The following is a 12,737-nucleotide window of genomic DNA, read 5'->3' on the forward strand; positions in this document are numbered from 1 at the left end:
TCCCCTCCCGCCCGCCACCACCGATTTCAAGAATTACGGATACCAGGCAAGGCATTAGGAAGAACTTCTTTACTGAAAGGGCTGTTGGGCATTGGAATGGGCTGCCCAGGGAGGTGGTTGGGTCACCATCCCTGGGGGGCTTTAAAAGACGTTCAGATGTAGAGCTCAGTGATGTGGTTTGGTGGAGGACTTGTCGGTGCTAGGTCAGAGGCTGGACTCGGTGATCCTGGAGGTCTCTTCCAACCTAGAGGATTCTGTGACTCTGTGAAGAAACCCAGTCTCCCCGAGGCTGCTCTCCCCAGCAGGGCAGGCTGCAGCCCCGAGCAGCTCCAGCCCCGGGCACCCCCCTCGAACCTCCCCGAGCCCCCCGCGGCCGGTGCGGAGATGGCGGCGCTGCGCAGCCCCCCCCCGCCCAGCGGGCGCTGAGGCGCGGCCTCCCTCTCCCCGCCCTCCCCTCTCCGCCGCCCAATCGGAGCGGCGACAGCAGCGGGCCGCGCTCTCCCATAGGCCGGCGGCGCTGCCACTCTCAGTCCGCCCCCGCGGCGGGGCGCGGCGGGCGGGGGAGGCGGCGGCGGCGGCGGCTGGGCGGTTGCGCCATCTGTCAGCAGCCCCGGCGGGAGGGGAGCGCCCGGGCGGGGCGGAGCGGGACCGGCACCGGGAGCGGCACCGGCAGCGGAGCGGAGCGGAGGCAGCGCAGCTCCCCCGAGAGCCCCGTCCCCGTGCTCGGCGGGGCAAGCTCCGCCCGGCTCTGCCCGCCGGGGGTGCGCAGCGCAGCGCAGCGGGAGCCGCCGCTAACCGCCCGCGGACAGGGGGCACCGGGGAGCGGGGCGAGGAGGATGGGAGCGGGCGTGCGGAGCCGCCGCAGGTAACCGGGGGGCCGCCGCCCGGGGGAGGCGGGGCGGGGAAGGGGGGAGGAGGAGGACGAGGAGGAGGGGGCGATGCTGCGGCGCGGGGCTTCCTTTGTGCGCCCAGCCGCGGGGGCGGCTCCGCGGGGGGACCCCGGCCCGCAGACCCCGGCCCGCAGCCCCCGGCATCGCCGCTTACCGGGGGCGCGGCCCTCTGCGCCCCCCTTCTCCCCCCCTTCTCCCCCCCCCCCCCCCAGCGCCGGGATTTATTCGTGGCTGCGAAATAAAAGGCTGCGGGGAAGGGGGGGGACGGGAGGGCGGCAGGAGCTGTGCCCCCGCGCTGTGGGGTGGGGAGCCCTGACAAAGGCCCCTTTCACGGAGGGGACGAGGGCAGCGCGAAATGGCCGGGGGTGGCTATGGGAGGCCGGCCCCTCGTCCACCCCCGGCCCTTGTTCGTCCTCCCTGGGTTGCCCCCAGCCCCCCCGGGGACCCCGCTGAGGGAGGAAGCTCCGGTGTGGAGGGCAGGGCCGGGAGATGCTGGAGGAGGGGGGTTCAGGCTGGGAGGTGAGCCCCCCCCCAGCTCTCCAGCCATCCTTCTGCCCCGCTCCCAGCCTTGAAATGCTACAAAACGAGTGGGGACGGACCCGGCTTGCGAGACATATCCACGGCACTGGGAACGCCTCGGAGACCTTGTCGTTTTCCTCCTTGTGTACAAGCTCCGTGACTCCCACATCCTTCCTTCCACCATCCCCGCGGCTGTGACACTTTCCAGTATCTCCTCCGCACAGGCGCAGCCAGGGTTCGTGTTGTTTTTCCCCGGTATCTAGCTGGCGTGCCGTGACCAAAGCTTAGAACAATTGTAGGTGAAGATCCCTGTGCTTGTGTGTTGGGGGAGGCGGTGTTTTTGTTAAGGTTGACTTGTCCGGTCTCCCCCGAGGAGGAACGGTGAGCCAAAGGGACGCCGTCTGCTTGAAATGCAGAGAATGTGCGTGGTGAGTGGAGAGCCGTGTCCGCTCGGACGCCCACCACAGGGCTCCCGGCGGGACCCCTGTGCTTCTCCTGAGCCCGTCTCCTGGCCGCGTGGGCTCGTCACGCAGCAAGGGGGTGAAAGCATGCCTCAAACAAAGTTCTGTGAGCGAACAAAGGAAGCCCCAGGAAGAATATCGGAGTGGGAAGGGAAGGAAACGTCTCCAGCTATTTGGTTGTATCCATTTCAGCCACAGCTGGGCCCAGTGGGAAGCTCTGGGAGGGAGAGAAACCACTCTTTGTTCGTTTTTCAAGTTGAGTGCTCGCTCAGTATCTCTAAAGCTGCATATTGTTACCTTACTCCAGCGAGGCAGGAGGCAGGCAGCGTGTTGGTGTACGCGCTCAGAAAGCTGGTAATGCACAGTGGATGTCAGTAGGTCTACGACTTCTCAAACTTCTTAATTAAAAAATAAACAAAAGGGAGTTGGGGGGAACAATGGGTTCCTTCTTGACTCCCTTTTCCTCACAAGGCTGTGATTTGATGAGAAAGAGAAAGTAATATCACTTAATTCCTTCAAAATTTGTATTTCATTGGTAGTAGGTGGCAGATTTCTCCTACTTTGCTGAAAGTTTCAGGTGACTCACGGGTTTGCCTGCAAGCCTGCTTCTTTTCCACCTCTAATAAATTAGTGCCTCATCTGAAAGGTTCATCTTTGGCAAAAATAAGAATTTCCCCTATGAGGTTGTCTAATGGTAGGCTACTGACTTTGGTGTTTTGTGGTTTATGCTTCGGGCACATTGTTTCAGAAATTCCATGTTACCTGCTGGTGGAAGGTGTAGTGGCATGAGGTATCAGTTAAGTATAAAGCCCTGAACAGGCTCCTCTGGAAGTTGTTTTGATGTTGACTAAATACACGTCTTCAGTGAATGGTAAACAACGTTGGCGTGTGGACGTGGCCATCAGTGTAAGACAGGAGTGACGGAGGTGGTTGCTGATCAACCACTTTCATTTTAGGAGTCTTTGAAAGTTAGGACCAATTGACAAATTTCTGTTCCGTTTGAGTAAGAAAGACAAAGCATTGCTGAGGAGTTATTTCTGACATACCGTAGATTTCACAACAACTTTGCACGAAATGCCTGAATAGTGTTATCCAAAATGCATGGGTGGAGTTGGACACGGAAAGGACTTCGGAATTAAACTGAATATGCTAATCTGGACGTGGTGTGGTTGGTGGTATGTTTATGGGGCAATACAGTTGTGGTGAGACGCAAGGAAACTGTCCAGTGCCTCCACGACGATGTAGCATTCTGATATGATGCATCTACAGCGTCACGCATTGGGTTATGTTAACGAAGACTTGGAATGGTTTGCTATCTTATGGCTCATTAGTGTTACTTAGCCGGTAATCTTCCCTGTGCTGTCTTCCCGCGTCAGAGGGCTCTTACTTCAGGGAGAGGATGTGTTGCATGCTGGTGTTTTCCCTTCCTCGCGTTAATATTCGATCCAAACTCGTTTGGTAAAGTTCTGCCGAAGTCGGCCTGGGTGGTATTTGAATGTATAATAATGGAATTCATTTCTGTCATGGACAGCGCTTTGTAATTTGCTTTATGGGCAGGTCTGCTTTGACAGCGTGTGTTGGCAAAGTGACCTTCAAGAGGAAGAAAATTAATAACTCTTTACCCTTTCCCACCCCTGCAGCTCCCACACAAGTGTCTTCACAAGTAATTTCGACCCATTACTCCCCAAACAGGACTTGAACCAGACAAATCTAATTCACCCGAGCAGTCTCATTGAAATCTAGCAATTAAGGACTCCTTTGGTGACAAAAGGCCTGCAGATCTGTGTAGTGCAAGTCAGCTATTTACTTTGAGTGAAATCCACAAGAGGATTTGTGTGCTTCAGTGCGGAGCATCGTCAGGCCTTGCTGCAAGGGTGTTTGCAAGCCCTGCGGACTTTGGCATCCCTGAACTTGGGATGTGGATGCTCTCTGCGTGCTGTTGGGCATCATGCACGCACCTCCGAGTCACCCGAGTGCTGAGGGAAATGCTGGCTGGGCCGCCCCGAACAAAACACCTCAGGAGGAGGGGAAGCTTCAGTGTTGCATCTGCCTGTGTGCTGGGTTATCTCGCTTGGCACAGCAGCGGCTTGCTCTTAAAATTTAAAATGCCCAGTCTGCTTTTGATAAGGTGGTTAAAAAGCCACTAACAACAAAAAACACTTGAAATGTCAATAGGTGACAAACGTGCAGGTGTAGGAGGAGGATTTGGGGCATTTGCATCCCCTCACAGGTTTTGCCCTTAGTGCCTGACTTCCTCCTAGACCGAGAGTTGTCAGGCCCAGATGAGAGGTGCAGGGCGTTATTTGTTCTGCTGCCTCTGAGCCACGTACCCTGCTCCTGGAGGAGTCAGTGCGTGGAGCCTGAGAGTGCAGCATCGCTTCTTAAGTGCCGGTTTGATTTCAGGCAGGTAAGCAGACTCCTGGTGGTAAAGAGAGTGGTAAAAGCTAAGCGTGTCTGTGGGAGATGTCCTTGAGCTGTGAAACCAGAGACCAACTTGACCTCACGGAAATTTGCAGCCAAGGAGAAGTGCCCCGTTGTTCTCCTTACAATTGGCTGCAGGAAAACAGTGACATTTTGTAAAGCACTTTCAGAACTTTCCTTCACTTGGAACTGGGACAAAGCCTGGCAATATCAACACTTCCACTGAAGGAAATGAAAAAATGAGATTAATTCAAGTCAACCAAAACATGCCACCTCATCGTGCCTCTGACTGCTTTGAGTTGTAACTCATTCTGAAATAAAGGATTACAGCTCAAAATACGTGCAACTGTTTGGAGTAAAATAAAACCGTTGACACTGACTTTTTATTGAAGATTCCCATTAAGTATACATAAAATTAGCAACACGTTTATGGAGCTTCTAGATGTGGCTAGAACTGAATAGTCTCGCAGAGAATGACTGTCAGAATTTTCCTGGCCATGCACTTGAGTGAATATTTTTCACCTGAAAAAGCCATGGAAAAGCTAGCCTTGCAGTATCAGCTGATGTGAATTAGATGGCTTGAGTGCAGTCAGCTTGTCATGGAAAGTCAATCTTACTCCGTTGCCCTTCCCAAAATGCAGCTTATTTTTGACACCGAAGGCATTCCACCTTGAATGGCTCTACTGATGTTCCTTGTGACAGTGTTACACTGGGAGAGGTTACCCCAGGTATTCCAGATGAGCTTCTGCCAATTCCAGAAGGTCCTGCGCCTCTGGAGGCTGTTTGTTTTTCTATGCTATAATTTTCTAGAGCATCTCTAAGTAGTAAATCCTACTTGATTAAGCCGGTGGCCTAAATTCTTAGTGAAGTTAGTTGATGCTCTTCGTGTTGAGACATACAAGGAGCTGTACAAGGCAGCTGCGATGCGTCAATGATTTGGTGGGATCAAAGAGGGTCCCCCCTCCATATGTGTGTGTATATGTATATAAATGTATAGTTATTCTATTTTGGTGGCTTCTGTAGGAGGCAGAAGGCACTGGATGCCTTTTCTAGCCTAGGGAATTTCTTAGTCCCATCCTGCTCTAGGCACTCAGTGGCTATAACTAGACAGGAGCACAAGATGTACACAGACGCAGAGAAATACTTGGAGTGGGGGAACATTGAACAGACTAAGTGAATAATTGGCTGAAGCGTACCCAAGAAAACTAGGGGAGTGTGTGTAAACATCTGCTTTTGGGGTGGGTGTCAAGTGTTTCACACGACTTAAACTCATGGATAATTTTTGTTTTAACAGTTTTGGGAAGAAGAGGGAGGAAACCTCAAATGGTTGGCTGGGCTTAGTTGAAATATCTTCTCTGTTTGAAATTGGCCTTTTCCTCTCGGTTCCAGTTTTCCCTTGTTAAAATATTTGACCGAAATAATCCTTAAGCTTTGGTGTACTCCAGGATGAAAGCATTATTGCCAATTAATTCATACCTTGTCAGGCATCACTTTGGTAGATGACGCTATATGGATAAGTTAAACGAGATCTGATAGTGAAAATGAATATTAAATACCCATTCAGTTATTTTTTTAAAGAACTTTTCTGTTTCACGAGAGTTCTCTAATGACTGTATCTGATTGTTCCTAGCATTGTTCTTCTTTAAACTTAATGATTTCTTTTTTTAAACAAATAGATTTCATCATTCATTTGAAGCACACTCATTGTGTTCATAAAGACCTTGCAACCCCCTTATCACAGAACAGCCTGTGTGGGGAAGAACGCCTTGTGCAACTTGCATCTCTGATTTGCAGCTGTAGCACTTCGAGAGGCAGCTAGGAAGGTCTTCCTGGCATGACTGGGCCATCACACAGTTCCTATTGTGGCTTCTGATAGTGTTGTACGGTTGAGTATTGAGTTCTCTATATATTTTTACAAATATGTTGGTTTTATCCTCCCTTTTGTGCCTGGTCTTTAAACTGTAAAATTGCCCTGGAGTATAATTGGAGGAGTAGATGCTCTCACTCTAACTTGGAAGTCCTGCTGCTGCCTGGCCTGCAAGGTCCCCAGCCAGAAGCAGTGTGGTGCCTGGGGCCATCGCTGAGACACACGGTACGAGCGCTCGCAGACTGCCTGTATCTCTTTTTAGCCAGCACAAAACTTCATGACCCTGTTAAGGAGGAAGGTAGCTCTCTGTATCAACCAACATCCTGCTGCTTTCAGGGCTGGCTTGACTGTGGCCTTCCTCTGAAAAATACAGCAGAAGCTTGTCTGATACTTTTTAACTCCTGGGTTTGTATCACTTTCCCACAGAAGTATTTTTCTCCTTCTGGGACAACTTCATTCCACGCCTGGTCATCTCTTACTCCTCAGCGTAGGACCAGATGATTGTGGGGTGGAGCTGGCTGCATCTCATAGCCAGGTGCTGTTCCCCCGGGGGAGGAGAGCAGGGGTAAGAGACAGCAGCTCTCGCACCACTGAAGGAAAGAATATTTGTTTGTTGCTCTGACTGGGTTTTTCTTTGTGGGCAACCTCTTGCTAGGAAGCAACGATGCATTTTTTCCCGGAAAAATGCAGCTCTGTGACTTGGAATGAAAACCTCTATTTTTCGGACTTGGATCTTGAACTGTTTTGTGTCTTAAACTGTATGAGAGGCCCGTGTTTGTTTTTAGTGGTGAGGTTAATGGTGTTCTGTTGGTTTCTTTTTTTATGGTGAGGTTAGTGACCTCTTGCATGTTTTTAGACCTCCCTGTGGACAGATCCTCGTGCACACTGTCACTGTACGCTGAGAGCGTTTGGAAAGGGCAGGTCTGAATCCTGTGCTGTTAGAGGTAATAATCACGTGCTGGCTTCTGGGAGGGGATGACAGGAGCAGTATTCAGTCACCACAAGCTTCTTTTTTTTTTTCCTTCTGCCCTCTCCCACTTTCTTGTGGTGCAATAGTCCTTTGCTTTCCCTATTGATTATTTATTTTTTCCTTCAGAAAACAAGTTAAGAGGTTGAAGTTGCTTGGGACACTGTTTCCCAGTCACATTTACTGTGCTCTTGTTGAAGTTGCTTGGGACACTGTTTCCCAGTCACATTTACTGTGCTCTTAACCACAAGTGGTTAAGAGTTGTCAGTAACAAGATTTCAGAGGGAGCCACCTCCCCAGCCCATGTTCAGTAAGACTTTTCTCTGAAGACCAGCAAAAATGCCCATGCTGTTGCCTCTCTGCCTTCCTGGAAAGTAAATGAAAATTCCTAAACTTCCTTCTGGAGTTTAGATATAAGTAGGTAATAGATGGTATTTCTGGTCGTTGTCACCCCAAGCAACATTTGAATGGGTGATTTCTGTAAGAAAGGTCCCAGATCCCATTTTCAAACACACTGATGATGTTTTGCTGGTTTCACTCCTGAGGAAGGAATAAAACTGCGTAAATAATCCTTTTGGTGGCCCACTCTCTGATGCCAATTGTAACTTTCATGTAGAGCATCCAGCTGAATATGCAGTCCTTTAATCGCACATATTAAGTTTTCCAGGTGTCTGTGAATGGTCAGTGACCTTATATTTACAAGACCTGATACTTTGGACTGGTGAGGAGGAATAGCAACTGGATTTTGAATTTTCCCTGTCATTCACAGAAGGTCAGTGTACAACAGATGGCTAACTGAAGAACCAGATATAACTCTCAGTGTAATAGCATGCTCTCAAAAATGTGTGGAGTGTTGGCTCTCATTTCTTTTGAGCACCACTCTTGGAGTTTTCCTTTTGTAGGAAATGTAATGAACCGAAAGGTTTGGCTGAAAAGAGAGCCACCAAATGATGTAACGTGGTGGAGCAAATGCCTTTTACATCCGAAGGTCAAAAATTACCTTGTGTGCATTGGAGGAGGTAGGAGACAGGCACTGACTGTCTTTGTTGCTTAGGGCAGCATTACTGACAAGCTTAAAAACTGCAGAACTTGTTGTCCTAATGTTGAAGTGGGGCTGCCAAAAATGAACAAATACGGCTGGGGACAAAGTGCGTAAGGAGGCTGTGTGCCTCTTGCTCCTGCCCAGTCATCGCAGGCAGAACAGCAAGAGCATCAATGGCTTTGCACTGCCTGATGACTCGACATTCAGAGTGATTTGCTGCCACTCCTGTGAGAGATTAAAAACCATTTTTCTTCCACAGGCTTTGTTTTTTCTTTTTAGGTTGTGGGCTTCCTTTAGCATCAGTGTGATTCAGTGACTTCAAGGGTGATGTGACCTTGTCTTTGCTCTTGCTATGTTTTTAGCAAGTGTTGATTTGAGCTATTGAAAGGTTAGGCTGGTTGGCTGCTTTTTTTGTTTTGTTTTGTTTTGTTTTTTTCTCCCATGCTAAATAATTAGTTCTGCTTTATGAAGCTGACTGTATGGCTGTAGATGTTGAACAAGCCAGTGAAATTTTGCTTTTGTGGTCAACTCTTACTATTTGCCTTGTAAGCTTGTGTCTTAGTAAAACCAGTTGCTGTCTGCTAGAGCTAACGTGGCACAGCAGGACGTGCTGAGAATAATCTGGAGCTGAATGTGGAGGGTAGATCAAAAAACCATTGCTTTCTTTGTACTTCCCAGGGTAGGGGTGGATGCACATCCACGTCGCTGCAGCGATGAACAGAGGAGCTCGTGGGTAGGAACCAGGGTATCCTCAGCAGTCCGGGAGCAGAACCACGCTGATGTGCCTGCACCACATCCAGGGCCCCAGAGATTGGGTGCTAGTCACTGTGTGTCTGCACAGCATGGTCTGGTGCTGGAGAGGATGCACTCTACTTATTTTTGACACAATAAAAAGAAGAGGCGTGGGTGAAATGACCTGAAAGAGTGGATTAACCATATAAATGTTCTTTTTCACAGTACCAAAGACTAATCAAACTAGATTTAAAAAAAAAAAAATAGTGCTAAACTGTGGAGAAACTCTATTCTATTTGTACATTATCTGACCCACTGAAGAAGAGTGATTATGTTCCTAGGAAGCTCCATCTGTAACAGCTACCCACAAGCTTTAAAATGACATGGTGCTACACTTGTATGCAGGGGTTATTTTCAGTATTTTCCTTTTTTTTTTTTTTTTAAGGATGGACTAGCCATTCAAATCATATTGCCACGAAAGTGGCAGAGTAGTGCAGGAGTCCTTCTGTTGATGAGTCAAGGTTTTTGAAAGTAAACTGGTTTAGGATTGCTTGTCTCAAATTTAGTTTTGAAGTGTTAATACACTTCTATGGATTTCTTGGTGTAACCAGGCTATTGTTAACGCCCTCTTCCTGCAGAAAAATATCACAGATCTTGAGATAATGCAGGTATAAACAACGGTACAAATGAAATAAAATCTGTATTTGGCAATAAGGTGGTCACCCCAAACTGCGATATGACTTTCTTCCATAGTCAGCAGTATGTTGTCACTCAAGTATAATTTCTGAGAAAATATCTTGCAAATGACAGTGAAACCGCATTATGTAGATTTGCTTTATGATTGTTGGTATGGGAACTTGCTAAACTGTGCCTATCATGACAAGTATGTAGCTTTGGACTGCTTTGAACCTAGGGAAGAAAAAAAAAAACAAACACCCCAAACTTTGTTCTAAGGGAACAATCACCTGCAATTGTTTTTTGTTCTTGCTTTTTCTTCCTGCAATCATGTTGTAACAGCTTCTTTGTGACTGAGCTCTCTAGAGCTACCAGACTTGTCTGCTAAAATTACTTTTTAATAGTTCTTCTATTAAACTACTTCTTAGTAGTCCTTCTAGCTCCTCTGAGGAGTGTTATTCTTCCTTTTAAAATTTAATCACTGAAGAATTGAGGCTTAGGGAACCTCTGGAAAACATCTCCATTCACAGAACAGGGCTGACCTCAAAGCTGGATCTGACTAAGGGGTTGGTGCCTCATCCGGTTGGGTTTTGAGTATCTCCAGGGGCGGAGGTTACACAGCCTCTCTGGTCAGTACGTTCAAGGGCACAATCCCTCTCATTGTGAACGTTTTTTTCCTTACTCTCCAGCAGGAATTTCCCTCGGTGCCACTTGAGTCTGTTATTCCTTGTCACTTCATGTGTGCCTCTAAGAAGAAGCCGGCCTCAGCTTCTCTTCCACCGCCCGCTGGGCTTTCGGACAGAGATGCTCCCCCCATCTCTCTCAGCCTCCTCTGTCTCAGACACAAACCCAGCTCCTTCCATCTGTCCTCACACACCAAGTGCTCCAGCATCCTGGTGGACATCCGCTGGACCTGCTCCAGTGCGTCAATCTTTTTCTTCCCAGTGTTCCCCAAACCAGACCAAGCGCTCCAGATGTGGTCTCACAAGCGCTGCATAGGGGGAATAATTACCTCCCTCCACCTGCTGCCTAATTAAGTGGCTTATTTTGAGCCAGGTCTTCAGCTGCTGTCACCTTTCCCTTGCTGAGGAGCTGTATCACTAGTGCTTGTAGGCCCCCTGTCACCTCAGAGCTGGAACTGAGGCAGGGCTTTGCTCGAATGAAATGAAGCAGATAACCCAGCCAGTGTTTACATACACAGAACTGTAACATTTTCCATTTCCCTGTAGTGAGTTTTTGCACTGGGCTTTCACGCTGCATGCAGCAGTATAACCTGAAGCAATAAGATGTTATTGCCGTGATTATTTTAGTAAAACAGTGAGGAGAATGCATAGTAAACAACACACACGACAAACTGAATTCACACTGTGTCTGTTTTTCCTCGCAGTACCTTAGCTACTAGCCGAGTTACCTTCGTTAATGTTTGCTAACAAATATGAGGACTGAAATAACAGATGTGCCACCCAGATGAGCCTCGTGGGAGCTGGGGCCCCATAACACCTGCTTACAGCTGTAGTAAATCCAGAAGGGGTTTCTTACACACTGGGTTTCTGAGACTCAGGCATTGCATGTTGCATCGTTATTGGTGACGGAAGTACCTGTGACTAGCTAGAGTCAGTGCTTTTCGAAGGTTTCATCATCTGATTTTTTTAACGTACGTTTTTAAGCACAAACAAAATGAAAATGTGACGATTAACAGTTTAAGTACTTACATGTGCATTTGCTTGGAGGGAGGGAAAAAAAGCAAAGCAGTTGGAATGAAAGAGAAACCCACAACCACCACCAAACCTGCGTGTGTGGGATTCGTCCTGCAGTCGCTGTTGCTTCGAGGTGTGTGTGGCTCACATCGCTTGGCTCAGAAGTCGTCTTGCTGTGGTGTGGGAGAGCAGTGGAAGGCATAAACTTTCCCCGTGCATATGCATGCTTTAATGTAATGCAAGCTCTTAGTTCAGGAAATTCTGGCTCCCTAAAAGCTGTGGAAGTCTCTCTTTCTATTTTGGCTGTTGCTGCCACTATGTTTACTTGAAGTATTCTTTACTGCCTCCATGGCACAGGCTGTGGCAGTCAGGCCTCCAGCACAAGAGAGAAATAGACATGTTGGAGCAAGCCCAGAGGAGGGCCATGAGGATGATCAAGGAGCTGGAGCACCACTGCTGTGAGGACAGGCTGAGGGAGCTGGGGTTGTTCAGCCTGGAGAAGGGAAGACTCCAGGGAGACCTTATGGTGGCCTAAAGGGGGCCTACAGGAAAGCTGGGGAGGGACTCTGTCAGGGAGTGGAGTGATAGGACAAGGGGGGGATGGCTTAAAAATGAAAGAGACGAGGTTTAGAATAGGTTTTAGGAGGAAATCCTTCACTCAGAGGGTGCTGAGGCCCTGGCACAGGTTGCCCAGAGAAGCTGTGGATGCCCCATCCCTGGAGGTGTTCAAGGCCAGGTTGGGTGGGCTCTGGGCAACCTGGTCTGGTGGGAGGTGGCCCTGCCCATGGCAGGGGGTTGGAATTAGGTGGTCTAAAAGGTCCCTTCCAACCCAAACGATTCTGTGATTCTGTCTCAGAGGTCTTTTAGCACGTTTTTCGCAGAACGCTGCTTGCAGCGATCCTGCCCTCGTGCCTGTTTACCTCAGCCTTCTCTGTCACTTACCTCCCTTTCATTACCCTCAGATCACGCCGTCTCCCACGCCACCGAGCTGTTTATCCTCAAACTAATAGGTACCTCGGATGCTCCGATCATAATGTCGCAGACCTGTTTATATTCATGGCAATTAAAAAATAAAAAGGTGGATTATTTTTGCCCTACCACAGAGAATTAGTTGTATATTTTTACTCCATACAGTTGTCACTGTAGGTTACATTGAATGGGACTTAGAGGTGAAGAAACCCCTTTTAGTGTGGCAATGAGCCTTACACACCGTAGGTTGTTCGGGTTATCCAGACATTACTGTGTAGCAGAAGAACAATGTGAGGTAGCTATATGCCAAGCTGAGGCTCACTACTGACCAGATCCCTCTATTCTGTGGTGAAATGTGGAGTTTTGCCTGTAGGCTATAAGAAATGGCCCCTCCTGGACCCCTCAGGAACTCAGGTCTTCCCCAGAGCCCGTGAGCAGTGCTAGAGAACATCTTTGTGGCTTTCTCCCAGTGGCTGCTCAGGTGTGGTCGGCTGTCT

General features: G+C 48.8%; 1 protein-coding gene across 5 annotated transcripts in view; it reads left to right on the forward strand.

The window, feature by feature from the left end:
* The first annotated feature begins 683 nt into the window (after positions 1–683).
* FYN (FYN proto-oncogene, Src family tyrosine kinase) overlaps positions 684–12,737 on the forward strand; it is a 132,315-nt gene continuing 120,261 nt past the window's right edge. For 3 of the 5 annotated variants that reach the window (XM_035320241.1, XM_035320248.1, XM_035320249.1), the window contains exon 1: positions 685–865. The gene's annotated coding sequence lies outside the window, so the exon portion shown is untranslated. Of the gene's footprint in view, positions 866–12,737 lie in introns of all 5 variants that reach the window. The other 2 variants (XM_035320245.1, XM_035320246.1) reach the window with 1 other exon arrangement.

The sequence above is a fragment of the Oxyura jamaicensis genome, chromosome 3 (genome assembly GCF_011077185.1).
Source record: "Oxyura jamaicensis isolate SHBP4307 breed ruddy duck chromosome 3, BPBGC_Ojam_1.0, whole genome shotgun sequence".
In the NCBI taxonomy this organism is placed as follows: domain Eukaryota; kingdom Metazoa; phylum Chordata; class Aves; order Anseriformes; family Anatidae; genus Oxyura; species Oxyura jamaicensis.